The following is a 19009-nucleotide window of genomic DNA, read 5'->3' as shown; positions in this document are numbered from 1 at the left end:
ATTTCCTTTTTTTTTTTTGAGACTGGCCTCTCTCTGTCACCCAACCTGGAGTGCAGTGGTGTGATTTCGGTTCACCACAACCTCTGCCTCTCAGGTTCACGCGATTCTCTTGCATCAGCCTCCCGAGTAGCTGGGATTACAGGTGCGTGCCACCACACCTGGCTAATTTTTGTATTTTAATAGAGACGGGGTTTCACCATGTTGGTCAGGCTGGTCTCAAACTCCTGACCTTAAATGATCCACCCACCTCGGCCTCCCAAAGTGCTGGGATTACAGGCATGAGCCACTGTGCCAGGCCAACATTTACTTTTTAAGAAAAGCTTTTATCTTAGAAGAAGAAATATGGAGGAAAAAAAAGCCTAATAATTAACTTAACCTTTGGTGTCTCAGGGTTTAAAGGGGGCTTCATTAGACTTTGTTTTTAACAAAAAAAATTCCTTTGAAATAGTTTTATGTACCACTTGAGTCCCATTATGTATTTTTTACATTAGGGCAGAACAAGCTCCTGAGTATAAAATCAAACTGGGGTTTGCTCCTGAACAATGTGAAGAGAAAAGCAGATGGTTTTTTTTTTTTTTTTTCACGATCGCATCTGGGTTTATTAGAACAATGTACTTTGAGTCAAAACATTTTTCATAAGCACTGAAGACGAGGTGCTGCATTCTATTGAATAAGGTAGAGCATGGGACAGAACTGAAAGCAGTCTGGATTTTAAGGACACCCAGGTCCAAGCCCATCTTCTGACGCCTTCCTAACATTCCACCCAGACACATCTGTTTACAGTTCTCCAAACTTGTGTGCTTTTCAGCCTGCTACCCTTACCTGTCACAGCCCACCGAACTTTTCCCTAACCCCATTATTTAATGTTCAGGTAAGATCTTGTCACCCTTTGGGAGTCATTCCTATCCCTCCCCAGGTCTCATTTGGAAATGACTCCCCTCCTATTTCTTTTTAAATGAATGGTTATGAGTGATGACTGCATGCTAGTCACGCTGCTAAGTGCTTACCAGGCATTGTCATCATAACTCTGTGAAGTAGGTAATGCCATTAGCCCCATTTTACAGGTAGAGAAACAGGTTTTGAATGGCTAATGAATTTTCTCAAGAAGCTAGAAAATAGCAGGGCCTGGATGTTAACCTATTTCCACCTGATTCCAAAACCTGTGTTCTCACCTCCCATGTGATGCTGCTTTTTCTGAACCCCTTATAGCACTCTTTTATTTCACTCCTGTGTTACTTAACAAGCATCCTTTTTATTAAATAAATTTTTAGTATTTTTAGTTTTTCTTCTGCACTTTTCTCTGATTTTCAGTTGGACCATGAAGTCCTTTGAGGGTAAAGAATCACATCTCCTTAGGTATTTTTTGTTGGTTTCTAGCAGTGTCTTTTGCACAGTTGATACTTTGTAAGTGCTTAAGTGCTTAGAACCAAATGGATCTCCCAAATCTTTTTTTTTTTTTTTTTTTTTTGAGACAGAGTGTCTCTCTGTTGTGCAGGCTGGAGTGCAGTGGCACAATCTCAGCTCACTGCAACCACTGCCTCCTGGGTTCAAGCAATCCTCCTGCTTCAGCCACCCGAGTAGCTGGGACTACAAGTGTGCACATCATGCTGGCTGAGTTTTGTATTTTTGTAGAGATAGGGTTTCACCATGTTGGCCAGGCTGGCCTCGAACTCCTGGGCTCAAGTGATCCACCTGTCTTGACCTCCCAAGGCATTGGGATTACAGGCGTAAGCCACCACGCCTGGCTGTATTTCCTGAATCTTGAAGGTTAGACTTAGCCCACAATTTGGTTTTCTCTCCTCAGAGAGATTATTTACTGAATGTTTATGTCCTTCCACAAATTCATATGTTGAAGCCCTATTACCTAATGCGATGGTATTTGGAGATGAAGCTTTGGGAGGTAATTAGGGTTAGATGAGGTCATGAAGTCAAGGTTCCAATGATGGGATCAGGGTATTTATATGAAGAGGAAGCAAGAGAGAGAGAGATTTTTCTTTGCTGTGTGAGGACACAGTGAGAAGGTGGCCATCTGCAAACAAGGAAGAGTTCCTTACCCAGAGCCATATGGAGCAGTATCCTGATCTTGGACTTCTCAGCCTCCATAACTGGAGTACTGTGGTAGGCTGGCAGTACTCAGATGTTCACCTGAGGATGGGCTGCACTGAGACAAGGAGAAACTTAAGACTTAACATTATTGTAATGATGGATAAACGATTGAGCCCTTGCTAGGCACTGTTCCTGGTTCACCTGCATTATCTTATTTGATTCCTTGATGAAACTTATGAAAGAAGCACATATGAAAGAACATCACACACCAGGGCCAGTCAGGGGGTGGGGGGCAAGGGGAGGGAGAGCATTAGGACAAATACCTAATGCATTCGGGGCTTAAAACCTAGATGATGGGTTGATAGGTGCAGCAAACCACCATGGCACATGTACACCTACGTAACAAGTATGCACATTCAGCATATGTATCCCAGAACTTAAAATAAAAAACAAAACAAAACAAAAAGTGAAAAAGAGGCCGGGTGCGGTGGCTCATGCCTATAATCCCAACACTTTGGGAGGCCAAGGTGGGTGGATCACCTGAAGTCAGGAGTTCGAGACCAGCCTGGCCAACATGGTGAAACCCTGTCTCTATTAAAAATACACAAAAAATTATCTGGGAGTGGTGGCAGGCACCTGTAATCCCAGCTACTCAGGAGGCTGAGGCAGGAGAGTTGCTTGAACCCAGGAAGTGGAGATTGCAGTGAGCTGAGATCGAGCTATGGCTCTGCAGCCTGGGTGGCAAGAGGGAGACTCCATCTCAAAAAAAAAAAAAGCATGTTGAAGAACTCCCATTTTACAGATAAGAAAATTGAGGCAGGGAGAGCATAAATGAGGTACCCAAGGTTATAGACAATAAACGGCAGGACCAGGAATTGCATCCACTCAGACGGGTGTATGTAGGTGAGAAAATAAGTGTCCGTTGTTAAAGCCACCCAGTCTATGGTATTTTGTGATAACAGCTGGAGCAGAGTAAGATACAGAAGTGCATTAAACAGGAGAGGTCCTTAGAAAATTCATGGAGTGTTAGGGTGAAAGGAAAACATCAAAGGGGCACCTCAGGAGAGAAGGGCTGCGGATGCCCTCATCGTAGGCACGGCGCCTACACGGTGGGTTTGCATTGTGAGCAGTCTCAGTGAGACTGCCAGAAAAAATACAAATGTGATGTCTAACACTGACGAGCAATTAAAGTATCTACTTCAGTCTCAAATACTCAGAAGGGGGAATCGCAGTGCATTCTCCTCACCAGTGTAGTTCTTTCAAATTCCTATCGATCAGAGCAGGGCGGCAGCCTCTCAAAACTTCCTGCCTGCAGACTCACGCACACCTCTGCTGGTTCTTCTTGTGCCCCTGGCCTCCTTGTCTCAGTGCAGTTCATCTTCAGCTGGACAGCTGAGGACTGCTAACCTAGTGTGTGAACACAACATCTTACCTTCCTTAGAAGGTGGGAAGTCGTAATTCTAGCAGAGAGAAATTACTCTGGAAAGTGTAGTGGAAGCAGTTGAGGAAGATTGGGGAGGTGATTAAGTTTTCAGGCACTCTAATGAGTTGAAGGTTGTATGAGTCTCCTATACTGGCTGTGAAAAAGGACATATGAGCCACGTAGTGGTCTATGTGGTGTGCTGTAGTGGCAGGGATGAGAAGTGACAGGAGAGTGTTGCAAGACTTAACACTACGATAACGATGGATAAAACGATTGAGCACTTGCTAGGTGCTGTTCCTGGTCTACCTGCACCACCTCATTTAATTCCTTCATGAAACTTACAATAAAAGCACTTTGAAGATCTCCCATTTTACAGATAAGAAAATTGAGGCAGGGAGAGCATAAATGATGTGCCCAAGGTTATAGACAATAAACGGCAGGACCAGGAGTTGAGTCCACACAGACTGTGGATGTGTGCTTTTAGCCAGTCCTCTCTATAGCTTTAGGGTGGGGGTGACATGATACTGACTCCTGGAACTGCTCCCCATCCCACCCTGAGCAGGGGCCAAAGTGGAAGTGTTGCCAATTACTGGCGATTCACTATTTTCTAGGGATAGCTATTTTGGAAGCAGTGATTTTTGAGTCTCAAAAAATATCCATTTGGCACTGAACTGCCAGGTGCATTTATATAGGGGTAAATGTAATTTCGAGTGCAAGGGTGACATAAGAGAAGGGGTAGTATGGCAAAACTGAAAAGAAGCTGGTTGTGGTGCCTCATTCCTATAATCTCAGCATTTCAGGAGGTCAAGGCGGGAGGATCACTTGAGCCCAGGAGTTCGAGACCAGCCTGGGCAGTATGCCAGAGACAAGAGTGAGACTTGTCTCTACCAAAAAACAAAAAATAAAATTAGCTGGACATGGTGTCATGTGCCTGTAGGCCTAGATACTTGGGAGGCTCTGGTGGGAGGATCACTTGAGCCTGGGAAGTTGAGGATGTAGTGAGCCATGTTTGCACGACTGCACTCCACCCTGGGTAACAAAAAAAAAAAAAAAAAAGAAAAAGGAAAAGAAAAGAAATCCCAGCATGAATTCTTATGAAGCCAGGATGGGCTGGTTATAGTACAATTACAAATAACCCCCAATCTCTATAGCTTAACAGGATACACTCTATTTCCTATGCTGCATGTGCAGTGCAGGCCAGAAGGGCATTCTACAGTCACTCAGGTTTCAGAATGACAGAGCTCTATGTTGATAAGTATAGTCGTCCCTCAGTATCTTCCAGAGATTAGTTCCAGGATATTAAAATCTGCAGATTCTCAAGTCCCTTATATGAAATGGCATAGTATTTGCATATAACTTACATGCATCCTCCCATATACTTTAAATCATCTCTAGATTACTTATAATACCTAGTACAATGTAACTGCTGTGTAAATAGTTGTTATTCCTAATTGTTTAGGGAGTAATGACAAGAAAAAAATGTCAGTGTATGTTCAATACAGACAGAACCATCTATTTTTTATTTTTGATATTTCCAAGCCCATGCTGTTTGAATCTGTGGATGCAGAATCTGCAGATACAGAGGGCAGGCCAACTGTGCTCACGAGATCACAGCAACAGGGAAATACAGAGAGGTGAATCTTTTTTTTTTTTTTTGAGACAGAATCTCACTTCGTTGCCAGGCACCAGGCTGGAGTGCAGTGGCACGATCTCGGCTCACTGCAATCTCTGCCTCCTGGGTTCTAGCAATTCTCCTGCCTCAGCCTCCCAAGTAGCTGGGACTATAGGCGCACGCCACCATGCCCAGCTAATTTTTGAATTTTTAGTAGAGATACTAAAAATACATGGGGTTTCACCATGTTGGCCAGGATGGTTTCGATCTCTTGACCTCGTGATCCGCCCACCTTGGCCTCCCAAAGTGCTGGTATTACAGGCCTGAGTCACCACGCCCGGCCCCAGAGAGGTGAATCTTGTACCAGCACTTGAAGCTTCCCTTTCGAAGTGATTCACATCACTTCTGTTGACAATTCACTGGACAATGCGAGTGAGATGGCCAAGCCTCATTTCCAGAGAGGAGAGAAGTACAATCTTCTGTCTGGAAGGAGAGGAATGAGAAATAGTTGATGAACAGCACCTAAACTACTCCAGTGCCTGAACAAGCTAAAGCGGAGTGTAGATCCTGATTCAGTGGCGGCATGGCAATGAACTTAACATAATGCAGTTTGCAGACACAGCTGAGAGACACAGACAGAACTATCACATGCTTTCCCCACCAAGACTCGACTCATTCCAGTTGAGGAAGACAGAGCATGCACTGAGAAGATGCCCAGAGAAACATCATCATTTACAAAAATTGTCATTACAAAGTATTTCCTACTCTTCAGATTATGTGAACCAAGAGCAATTATGTGATTGCATGGCATGCTGGAAACAAACTCTGCCTGTGTTTCTGTCCAGGCATGGCATAACCAAGCTTCAGGACTATTTTCATCTCCAAAAAAAAGTCTACATGCAAGAATTCTTATTCTGAATCCACAGTTCATAAAGTTTTATCAAGTGTCAACATTAAAACCCAATTTACTTATTTCCTCTGAAGTATCATTGTGTGTGTGTGCGTGCATGTGTGTGTGTATGTGACTTCATAATTTGCATTAAGAGCCCTCTTTAGATTGATAAGAAAGCCTGTGTTTCCTAATTTGATTAATGAGTGCTCTTTCAATTATGCTTCTTTACAATTGGAAACAAGTTACTTTAGGCAGTTTTAAGAAGTTAACAGATTTGAATCTTTTTTTTTTTTTTTTAATTTGAGACGGAGTCTCACTCACTCTGTTGCCCAGATTGGAGTGCAGTGGCGTGATCTTGGTTCACTGCAACCACCACCTCCCAGGTTTAAGTAATTCTCCTGCTTCAGCCTCCCAAGTAGCTGGGACTACAGGTGTGCCCAGTTAATTTTTGTATTATTAGTAGAGACAGGGTTGCACCATGTTGGCCAGGCTGGTCTCAAACTCCTGACCTCAAATGATCCACTCGCCTTGACCTCCCAAAGTGCTGGGATTACAGGTGTGAGCCACAGATATGAATACTTTCCCTTCTCCCTTCTTTTTCCTCTCCTTCTCCTTCTCCTCACCTCTCCTTCTCCTCCTCACCTCTCCCCCTCCTTCTCCTCACCCCTCCCCTCCCCTCCCCTCCCTCATTTTCTCTCTTCATCTTCTTCCTTTATCTTCCTTCCTTGCGTCTCCTTACCTCCCTTCTTCTCCTTCTCTTTCTCTCCCTCTCTCCCTTCCTGTCTATCTCATCATCTTTTTCTCAGTTTCACCCCCACTCTCCACCTGACCAACTCTGACTTATTCCTAAGGTCAAAGCCTAATGTCATTTCCTTGGGGAACCCTTTTCTGTTCCTTTGTACCTGTCTGTGTCTCTGGTGTGAACTCCTGTGGTGTCCAGCACTTTCTCTTCAGAGCTCTAGTGAAAATGCATGTCTATGAGCATTTGTGGAATTATCTGTTTAATGTCTTTTCCTCCAATAAAACTGCAGGCTCTGTGGAAGCAGGTGCCAGGACCCCCGTGGTCATGACTGTGGCTGCAGGTCCTAACGCAACACGTTGGCCGTGACAGGTGCGCAATGAAGACTTGGATATTGATTTAGTCAGCAATGCTCTTACTTTTCCTCATCCTATGTTTGGGTGACTTGGTAGCTGTTTTTGGGGTTGAGAGGTGCAAGCCAACTCAGGTGGGAAGAAACTATAAGCAGAGAACCCTCGTAAAAATGAGAACAGCAGCAACAAAAATACCTGCTCAACACCATTCTGCTCTCTCTCAGTGTTGATGTTTTGTGGATAGTGGTCAAGTGCCATTTGCAGCCAATAGAAACTTATTGCTCTTAAACTCTGAAGTTTAAAAGTGGTACTGACGGAGCGGTAAATGAGAGGAAAAGAGGGAGAAAACCCCATTTTTCCACCAGTTACGTAAGGTCCTTTTCTGCTTGCCAGCATGTCTGATATGATAGACTGAAAGTACCATTTTCTTGGTAAAACAAACACAGACTTCTTTTTAAAAACACCTTTTGATACTTTATGAGTAGGGCTGGTGTATGTAACCGATCAAGACCAACATATGGCTTATTATGACATTTAGCTGATTAAAATAGTCTAGACATAAACTTGAGATTTCAGAAATGTTTAAGTTAAGTAAGAAATACATTTTAATGTACAGTAGATGTATACTTAGTCCTAGGCCACCTGTATCCCTACAGGAATTACAGAGCAGGAAGTACTTTTGACTCAAGAAGTGTGTCTGAAAATTAAGGTTGTAAATTAACAACAGCTTGTCTTTTAGATTATTCCAGCCATAAAGGACTCAGTATGTTTCAAAATGCTTGTGATTTTCAATACATTTCTGTGGGTCGATTTAATAAAGAGTGATGCTGGGAATGCCTTTGGCTTGAAAATCTGCACAAGCACATTTTTAGAAAATCCCAGAGAATAAATAGTAGCTGCTAGTTAGGCTGTGGTAAAACACACCTGTGGCTAATGGAAAAGGAAAGGCGTGAGCCGCCCCTTGGCACCAGCTTCTGGGTCTGCACCAGGGGGACTGCTGTGGCTTCATGGGCTATGTCCAGCCTCCGCCCCAGGGCCAGGAGGGCCAAGGCCTCTGTCCTGCCTCTGAGCCTTAGGTATGGCAGTTATTTCTTCTGGCTTTGTTTTTGTGGTTAGTAACTCATGAATAATGAGGTCTAATTAACACACGGGGCAGCTGTGAGGATTAATCGGCTAACGTTGGGGGCCACGCACTTTGAATTGGCGCATATTATGAGTAGTTGTTAGGGCAATCCTGAGGCTCAGTGGAGGTTGCAAATTTTGATTCGTTTTTCTGTCAATTGGATTTTTCTGTGTAGATAGGAGGTGGGCGAGGTCAGAAAAAGATGTAGGAGTGAGTCGGGGGTCTCTGGCTTTTGAGAGAAACAGAGAGAGAGAGATGGAAGAAGAAAAATTGTTGAAGAGAAGGAGGAGGGAGGGAAGGAGGGAAAAAGAAGAAAAGAGAAGAGAGAGCAAGAGAGTGGACACTGCTGAGACTCCAGAGGTCTAACTCCCAGGTGGTCTGTACGTTGGGGAAATACTGGAATTGACTGGGGCGGGACAGGAGTAGAACAGAATGTGGTTTTTTCCCTTTCTCCTGCAGCCAAATGATTGAACTGGCAGGAAGACATGGAGCACATGGTGACCTGAGCCAATTTGCCTTATTGTTTTGCCAAGGTTTTAATTCTGTGTTTGTGAACAGTGTGTGAACTGTGTTAACCTTTTCCTTTCTGAAGCATTTAGTGCATGGCGGTCAGGAGAATTCGGCTTTTCTCTCAGTTTGATTGATTTACAGCGTGACTCTAAGTGGGGCACCCCCTGTATCTCACTGGTTTCTTCCAGTTGAAAAATGAGGAGGATGAGGTGAGCCTGGGTGTATGTGTTAGCTTTTGCTGCATGACAAACCACCCCAAAACTTTGTGGTTCCAAACAGCAAACATTTATTTAGCTCACCATTCTGTGGCTTGGCATTTAGGACTAGACGCCTCTGAGTGGTTTTGCTGACCTCAGGGGGGCTCTCTCATGTGTCTTTGGTCAGCTGGTTTATGATGGCCATGTCTGGATGATGGGGATGACTGGGACCTTTCTTCACCAGCTTGCTCATTCTCTAGCAGACTAACCCAGGGTGACTCACGTGCTGGTCAAAAGTTCTAAAAAACTGAAAGATGCAAAGTCTCTGGTGGTCTAGGCTCAGAAATGGCACGATGAAGTCATGGACCAGCCAAGATTGGAGGTGGGGTGGAAAATGTACTACTCTTCTTCATGGGAGCAGCTGCAGAGTACTCTGGCCAGTGCTTTCTTCAAATGACCTCTTCTAGGTACCTTTCAGTCCTAACAGACAGTGAACACAAATTAGGATGAACAGGAGAACAGCATCTGTTGAAGGGGTTCAGAGTTGAGGATCTGAGGTTACAAGTCCTGTCTGCTGTTTTGAATTTATTATGTGGTTTTAAATAAGCTTTTCAACCTTTTTGTTGATTTTTCACTACTTTACTAGGCTGCTTCTGCTCATCCGTTACTAAGAAAATGATCAAATAGTTAACGCATTTGATAGAAAGGTTAACCTATACACAAATCATGCTGAATAAGAGGCATTTGATAAATAATTACTGAATGCAAACATGGATACATATATTAATACATTCTCAGGTCTTTGAAAGCTTTTTGGCAACATGAATTTTTACTCACTGTAAAAATTTAGAAAAAGAATACGTATAAAGAGGTGAAAATAGAAATTGGCTTTTACCACTGGTAATAACATATAACTGTTAATATTTTGATGTAGTTCTATCAAGAAGTTTTTTGGATGTCTATATGTATGTCTGCTACAAACATGAAGTCATAATGTAATGATACTTTTATAATCTGTCCTCTCATTGGAATAAATATACATACACTGTTTCATTTTTGATGGCTACACAGTGTACTAGTGCACACAACCACGATTCACTGCACGCATCCTCTATTGCTGGACATTTAAAGACTTTCTGGTTTCCAGAATTGTTTCAAAAAAACAGAACATTTTAGTGCTAAATTCTTTGAAAACACTCTTAAAAATTTCCTTAGGATATATTTCTAGAAGAAGTGCTGCTATGTTAAAGGGTAGGCATATTTTAAAGACTTTTGATTCATTCTAACAAATCTCAAGAGAAGTTCCACCATTTGCTCGCACATTACCTATTGATAAGAATGCTCACATTCTTTGGTCTCCCATGTTCAACACAAATTTATAAATGGTTCTGAATCCCTCTGCGATGACTATAGATCTCATCAGGGGTTATAAAGCTTTCAAAATAAACACATTGCAGATCTGGAAAGAATCTCAAAGGTCATTAAGTCTAACCCCATAGGCAAAGCTCAAATGCTAGCACCTTCTCACTGCATTCCCTTAGAAGTATTGAGTTTAAAGAAACACAACAGACCTAGCATTAAGGTGTATCTGACAAATATCAGTCCCACTTAAAGCTGTTGAGTGTGATTGAGTTTCTGCTCTTTCCACGAGAAGGGAAGGAGGGAGAGCAGATTTCCAAATGGCCCTCGTTTCCATAAAGGAGCAAAACGACTCCTTCTGCAGCTCAGTTGTTCGTGTCTCTCAACACTGCACACTAAAACCATCAGCAAAAACTCTGCTCAGTGCTGGGGTTTTGAGAGAAACTACCAATGTGGACTAGAACATTCTTCTGTCAGAATTAAAAATGGTGAAAGATAAATTAAAAACACCTGGAACAAGCGTAAAAAAATAGATAAATTGCATCATCATTTTTCTGCCATTCTTTACAAAGTTTAGAATCTAAGACAACTAGCACTTTTTACTTTCCTTCAGTGTTGAGTTATAATCTTTGTCTTTTGGTTAGCATCAAGTCCAAATTCAGAAAGAGGATTCATTAAAAACATACCAACAAATAAGCATATAACCATCCTTCAGGCTGACTTTTTCCTGGACCCTGCTCCTTCTTTCAAAGGGAAGATAGATTCCAAACTGGTGGTTGTGCCTGTTCACACTCCTATCAATATATGAGATTGCCAATTTCCTGATCAAGTGCAGGTGATAGGCTAACACTTGACAATTGCTCATTACCTTCAATAACCAAAGACTTTTTATTGGACCAGGTTTTATCTGATGACTCCTTCTCTTATAATAAATCCCCCTTTCTCTCCCCCTCCCCTCCCCCTTTCCTTCTCTCACCCCCCTTTCCTCTCCTCCCACCCTCTCCCCCTTCCTCCCCCTCCCCATCCCCTCCCCTCCCTTCCCCTCCCCTCCCTTCCTCTCTTCTTTTTGAGACATGGTCTCACTCTGCTGTCCAGGCTGGAGTGCAATAATGATGTCTGTTCACTGAAGCCTCCACATCCTGGGCTGAAACAATTCTCCCACCTCAGCCTCCCAAATAGCTGGGACTACAGGCATGTGTCACCACACCTGGCTACATTTTTGTGTATATAGAGATGGGGCTTCACCATTTTGCTCAGGCTAGTCTCAAGCTCCTAGTTTCAAGCGATCCTCCTGACTTAGCTTCCCAAAGTGTTGTGATTGCAGGGTGAGCTACTGCACCCGGCCACAATAAGTTAGAAATACTAGAAGATTCTAATTCAATATATTTTCCTGATGGATCCACCTCTCTAGACACACCAAAGTAGATCCAAACTGTGGCCCAAGGGCATGGCTTAGGCTCAAGCTAAGCACTGGGATGCACACTTTTTGAAAAACACAACATTTAACAAATTCTCAGGGCTTTGCTCCCACTTCTCTTTTCCCCAGAAATCCCCAACAGCATTCACCTAGGGAAGTTTTTAGTTTCCTTATAAAATTTATTGGGCATGGAGATCTGAATTATCTAGAACAGCCACCAGCTTTGCGAATAGTCTGCCCATTTTTCTTCTACCATTTGCAATGCATCTTCTTTTTAGAGAAGATATAAGCAAAGCCATAACCCAGAGTTTCATGTTTCCTGTCACCTGTTGACACTGTTTCTCTCATTTGTAGGCTTGTGTCTCCATCGTTTCTCTTTTTTCCTTGAATGTGATAATTTTAAAGGCTTTTTTTTGGTAGCGGGGGGGAGGGTCTCCTGAACATTTGTTTCTTAGTTCACTCTGGCTATGTCTTCTGGCAGTGTTAATGCAATATAACAAATCACAACAAGACAGCAACACAAAAATGGCTATTTCACTGCTCGCAGTATCCTAATAGCTTATTAACAGGGAGATCAGTTCTGCCAAAGAACTGTTAAAGTTGGCGGGAAATGTCTCTTGGGATTTCAGGATAGATTTAGAAGACTTGGGAAAGAAACTTGGCAATACTGTGGCTTAAAATTTTCTCTAAGGGCAATTTTACTTATTCAAAATGGCTGGGATTATTTTTTAGGGGAATTTAGAGAATACCTATGTTCTTTCAAAACCCTTCTTTCTACTCAAGGCCTCATGCAAACATCCTTTTGTTTGGGTGGTGTTCCCTGGCCCTTCTCTCTGAATGCTTTCTTCTCTGCCTGCCCCCACCAAGGCATGTTGTTGCATTTCGTACATGGTAATAATCCCTCTTTACTTGGTTTAATTTTTTTTTTCCTGAACATTTAGAAAACCTTGCCATCAGTTCTTTGAGGCACGTGTCTTGGCTCATCCATCTTTCTATCCAAAGCTCCTGATACAGGGCCTGAAACACCATAGCCACTCCATCAATGCTTGTTCAACGAAGGAATAAATCTGATCAGGGAGGACCACTTGCAAAGACAACTTACCAAGGGACAAGCTCTCTAGAACATAAACAAGTGTGCAGAGGGGACACATGAAATGAAAAGATGGCTCTATCAGGAGTTTAAGTTTTGCAAATCTCAAATTTATGCTCTACATTTTAGTTGTTTTTTAATCAATTCAGTTTGATTCAATCCAATGTCATGTATTAAGCATCCCTAGCAATCTTGCACTGTGTGAGTATGGTATCAAGGTAAATAAAACACTATGTCTGCCCTAAAAGAACCCACAGTCTAGCACAGTGCACAAATAGGAGAGAAATAATTACAGGACATCATAATAAACTCTACACATGATGCTGCAAGCTTATAGGTAGTGTAGGAGAGCATGATTTGAGTAGGGAAAGGGGAGGGTCTAGAAAGTTCCACAGAGTTATTCCCTGGGGTTTTCTGAGAGTATTTCAGATGGACAAGGGAATATAGGTTATGTTTATAACATATGTGTTGTTCCAGGAAGAGCTAACAAAGTAAAGGAAGGCACAGAATCATAGAATAGCGTGGAATGTTTGGGGATGTAACAATCAGTGTTAAAACATAGAGTACAAGTTGAAGCACATTAAAAGATGAAGCTGAAGAGGAAGGTAGAGGCCAAAAGACAAAGGCCTTTGTGTTGGCTTCATGAAGAAGTTTGACTAGTAGTTTTCACATTGTGCTTTCTCTAAAGTAGGAATTTAACTTCTTCTTTTTTTTTTTAAGTTTATTTTGTATTTCAAAAGGTGTTTAGGGAGCAGGTGGTGTTTGGTTACATGAATAAGTTCTTTAGTGATGATTTCTGAGATTTTGGTGCACCCATCACCTGAGCACTATACCTTGTACCCAATGTGTAGTCTTTCATCCCTCACGCCCTCCTGCCCTTTCCCCCGCGTCCCCAAAGTTCATTGTATCATTCTCATGCCTTTGTGTTCTTATAGCTTAGTTCTCACTTAAGAGCGAGAACATACAATGTTTAGTTTTCCATTCCCAAGTTACTTCACTTAGAATAGTAGTCTCCAGTTCCATCCAGGTTTCTGCAAATGCCATTATTTTGTTCCTTTTTGTGGCTGAGTAGTATTCCATGGTATACATATATATTGTATGTATGTAATAACTTATTCATATAACTTATTCATGTATATATACACACATACACACAGGCATGTATATGTATATACACATGCATGTATACACAGGCACACATACACACATGTAAGTGTATGTATACATACATGTATATATGTATACACATATACACACATATGCATACATGTATATATACACATATATACATACATATATATGTATGTATATATGTGTATATGTATATACACATACACACAGTTTATCCACTCATTGATTGATAGGCATTTGGCTGGTTCCATATTTTTACAATTGCAAATTGTGCTGCTATAAACATGCATGTGCAAGTATCTTTTTCACATAATGACTTCTTTCCTTCTGTGTAGATACCCAGTAGTAGATAGAACCTAAATTCCTATCTTAGATCTACCATTTGATCTAATGTTTGTAAAACCAAACATTGTATTGATGTAAAACCAAACATCTCTCTTAAGTGAGAGCTAAGCTATGAGAACACAAAGACCTAAGAATGATACAGTGAACTTTGGGGACTCTGGAGAAAGGGTGGGAGGGGGTGAGGGATGAAAGACTACACATTGGGTATAGTGTATACTGCTTGGGTGATGGGTGCACCAAAATCTCAGGTATCATCACTAAAGAACTTATTCATGTAACCAAACACCACCTGCTCTCTAAAAACCTTTCAAAATAGAAAATAATTTTTTATAAAAAAGAAAAGTTAAATTCCTACTTTAGAGAAAGCGCAATGTGAAAACCAACATTTGATTGCTGGATCAAATGGTAGATCTAAAACAGGAGTTTAACTTCTATCTCCTGATGCAATCCACTACCTTCTTTGCATATAATACTATAAGAAATTATTAAAAAATAAATTTGTTCATCTTTTTTAAAGATTAAAAGTTTCCTGAGAGTAGGACCTTCTCCTGTAGCATGCACTGTTATGTGAATGATGATTGTGTTTAGCGGTTTTGTGCGTGCAGAATAATTTTCCACATTTTTCTTTGCAAGGGGACTGAACTTTCTGTAAATTTCATAGAGAAAGATGGCAATTGTGACAAAGACTGATTCGATGTTAAAACAGAAAAGACGTGGGCTTTGCAGCCAGGAAGAGTCTGTTTAAATCCTCTGTCAAATATTAGATATCCAACTTCTGGCAGGTTATTTATTCTGGATTTCTGTTTTTTTGTTTGCAAAATATGGAGACAGTAGTATCTAGGGATAACAGTATCAGTTTTGGAGGACTTGATACAAGGATTAAACAGGAAAACACTTATTAGCACATTTGGCTCTGTGGTGCTAAATTATAAGATATGTTAGAAAATGTTAATTCCCTTTGAAAATGCTTGGTTCCATTCTGAGGGAGGTAGTAATTGCCAACCTTCTGAATCACTTTTTAAAAGTGCTTGGCTGCTAAGAAGCACTTAGCACATATAATACCAGGTCTAATAAGCCTCTCCATTTTTGTAAGTGATTTTAAGTTGAATAGGCAGTTCTAAGTATTTGTTTCTGGATCAGGTGCCATAGAGAGAAAAGTAGCAAATAAAGCAAATGATAAGAGGTAGAGTATAGAGAAAACTTTATTGACTTCCTCATCCAGCCAGCACACCTGCACATGCACGCACAACTTGTTTTCTGATCTGTAGTCAGACACATACATTGCACTACTGGACCCTCACATAACTTTTCTTTTTATCTTTCTTCAGTGCTAGTTTCTTCCTTGTGTTAGATGAGATTGAAAGGCTGAGAAAGAGGAGACTTTTTGAAAAGAGGAAGCTAGAGAGCTTTTGTAGCAACATAGAGCTGATTCTCTGCAGTCCAAGAGAAAGGTTTTTTGACAGTACTCGTGATAAGGATTGGCCTGGCTTTCTACTTCTGGCTTTGAAACCTTGAGCAAGTCACTTAAACTCTCTGAGCCTGTCTCTCCATAAATCTGAATCTGAGTAATAAATCTATTTTGTAGTGCAGTAGAGAGGATTAACTGAGCTAACATGTAGGTGGAGTCTACAGGAGAGAGTTTTACACCACGAAGACAAGTAACAAATGGTATACATGTATGTCTACATCTCTGCCTGTGTCCATATATCTTCTGTATCTATCTATCTATCCACCCATCTATTTATTGCTATGAGATGTGAAGAAAATCTTTAAGTTTAGTCTCTTCAGATAATTATTTATCACCAAAATATCCTAAGTACCAACATCAGTTTGGGAGTAATGCTAACTTTTAGGATGGTCTTCAAATTTGTCCAGAATATGCTTCTGCTAATTTTAACATTATTCTTGAAAGCAAACAAAATTTAAAATTTCTCATTAGTTTTTTTCTAATTAATGATTTACTATTATTTTTATTATTTTACTTTAAACTCTGGGATACATGTGCAGAACCTATAGGATTGTTACATAGGTATCCATTTGCCATGGTGGTTTGCTGCACCTATCAACCCATTATCTAGGTATTTGTCCTAATGCTCTCCTTCCCTTTACCCCCCAACCCCCAACAGACCCCATTGTGTGATGTTCCCTTTCCTGTGCCCATGAGTTCTCATTGTTGAACTCCCACTTATGAGTGAGAACATGTGGTGTTTGGTTTTCTGTTCCTGTGTTAGTTTGCTGAGGATGATGGTTTCCAGCTTCATCCATGTCCCTGCAAAGGACATGAACTCATTTTTTTAATGGTTGCATAGTATTCCATGGTGTATATATGCTACATTTTCTTTATCCAGTCTATCATTGATGGGCATTTGGGTTGGTTCCAAATATTTGTTATTGTAAATAGTGCTTCAATAAACATACATGTGAATGTGTCTTTATAGTAGAACAATTTATAATCCTTTGGGCATATACCTAATGATGGGATTGCTGGGTCAAATGGTATTTGTTGTTCTAGGTTCTTGAGGAATTGCCACACTGTCTTCCACAAGTTCTCATTAGTTTTCAAAGGCCCCTGAAAATACATTCTATAGCCAAGAAGATGTCAGTGATTTGTACATTAGAATATTGAACTAAGTTATTTAAAATTCCTCTTTCAACACCAAGATCATACCTTGTTTTTCCTCAAGGGGGTAGGTGGTGATGAAGGAAAAAGCAAAAAGAAAAAGTTAATAGGAAAAGAACTGTATAAGCAACATGTGTTTATTGCCATATCTGTTATCCTGTTTAGATCCTAAAACAATTCTCTGAGGAAGGAATAATTATCTTTGTGTCTTAAAAATGGGGAAACTGAGGTTTATATTAATTAAATGCTTTGCCTTAGGCTAGGGCAAAAGAGTTTTTGTTTTGTTTGTTTGTTTTTTGGGGACTTAGTTTCCCTCTGTCATCCAGGCTGGAGTGCAGTGACACAGTCTCGGCTCACTGCAACCTCTACCTCCTGGGTTCAAGCTATTCTCCTGCCTCGGCCTCCCAAGTAGCTGGGACTACAGGCGTGTGCCATCACGCCCAGCTAATTTTTGTATTTTTAGTAGAGATGGGGTTTCGCCATTTTTGGCCAGGCTGGTCTTGAACTCCTGACCTGAGGTGATCCACCGTCCTTGGCTTCCCAAAGTGCTGGAATTACAGGTATGAGCCACCGTGCCTGGCCAAGAGCTTGTATTTTAACAAAAACATTTTGCTTTTCTGAAATAAAAGGAAAGAATTGATTTATCATGCAGCAAGAAGATAAGGAGTCTTTGAAGGAGGTAGCAACGACTTTATTCAGTTCTGCCAAATCTTACCTATAAAAATACTGTTTCCACAATGTCATTCTATAATGTCAAAGATGGTCATGGTTTGTTCTCTTGGCACCACTCTGTCCTTAAGGGAACAACATGTTACTGTGTGGGGAACAGTTCTCCAATCCCAACAGGTTGTCCGAATGTGAAGGGAGCTACCATGTTCGTGTTCCTGGCCATAAAAATTGCTCTAGGGAAGAAAGCTGGGTCAACCACAGTATTTTGGCCATATTTCTGGCCATAAGGATTGGTCCAGGGGGTAGACATGTGATCCAAACCCAATCAGAGTCCTTCTCTGGAAGTTTGCAGCTGAAATGAAGACAATGAGGTCCCTTTCTCTCTTATTACAGAGGAGGCAGATGTGAGCAGGTGCTGCTAGTGGACATGATTCCTGCCCCTTGACAAAGCAGATTGAAGAAACCAAAGCCAACAGCAGAGAGAAGCAGCAATAGGAGGTGAAGGAAGGCCTAACTAGTTGAGGCTCCCATGCATCCAGAGATGCTTCTGTTCTTGCCTTCCCAAGCCTCAAGGTTGAAGGCTACTTGGCTTCCTTCCAACAAATCCTTTTGCAAAGTCTAGTTTGAGTTTGAGGTTTGCTACTTGCATCCAAAAGAGTCTGGACTCGTGTCTATAATGTGTGGAAACTGGGAACAGCAAAGCTAGGGTGTTTTGTAAGCCACAAGACCCTCCACTTGGAGGATCAAATCAGTTCCAAGTATGGCAAGCCAGAGGGAGGAGAGAAAGCCTTGTTTCCAGGGGTCCTCTTCTTAGGCACCCTGATAAGACCTGCAAATGTAATGTGAAGGCTGTTCAGGATCTTGGAGAATTCTTCCGGAATAGGTTAGGGTTAACTGAAGATCCGAGAAGTCAAAGGACCACAGCAGTGCAGTCACTGGGCCTTTTTACCTCTCGTCCCTTAGTTTCAGGTTTCTGTAGCATCAGCCTCTGTCTGGTGATGATATATACCAGTTTACACATTATTCAGTACTCCTGTGTACCAAGCACTGCTCCAAGTTCTTTATGAGCCCAAAGAGGCTGGTATTATATGTTACCCCATATTATAGACAAGGAAATGGAGACACAAACAAGGAAACTGAGACACAGAGAAATTAAGTAAATTATCCGAGGTGAGGTCAAATTTAAATCTCAAAAGCCCATGCTAATAACCCTGTTTAGCAAGCCTGGCCTCATAGGCTGTTTTATTTTTCTACCTCCCCATGCCTTGGCACTTATTGCCAATATATTTAGTATGTGGCTGACACTGCTACATACTTTATTTACCTTTTTATTTGTTTCATATCCTCAACCTGACGCCAGGAAGCCAGTGGCCATGACTTTTATCTTTTAGTGACCCCAGCCCCAGCACGAATGCTCAACACAAAGGTAGTAAGTGTTGCTGAGGTCAATTCTACGCTCTTAAAAACCAGACATCTCTGGCCG

The sequence above is a fragment of the Aotus nancymaae genome, unplaced genomic scaffold, assembly GCF_030222135.1.
Source record: "Aotus nancymaae isolate 86718 unplaced genomic scaffold, 86718_ANA_hifiasm-v0.15.2.pri h1tg000036l, whole genome shotgun sequence".
NCBI lineage: Eukaryota > Metazoa > Chordata > Mammalia > Primates > Aotidae > Aotus > Aotus nancymaae.
This window is presented reverse-complemented; position numbering follows the sequence as displayed.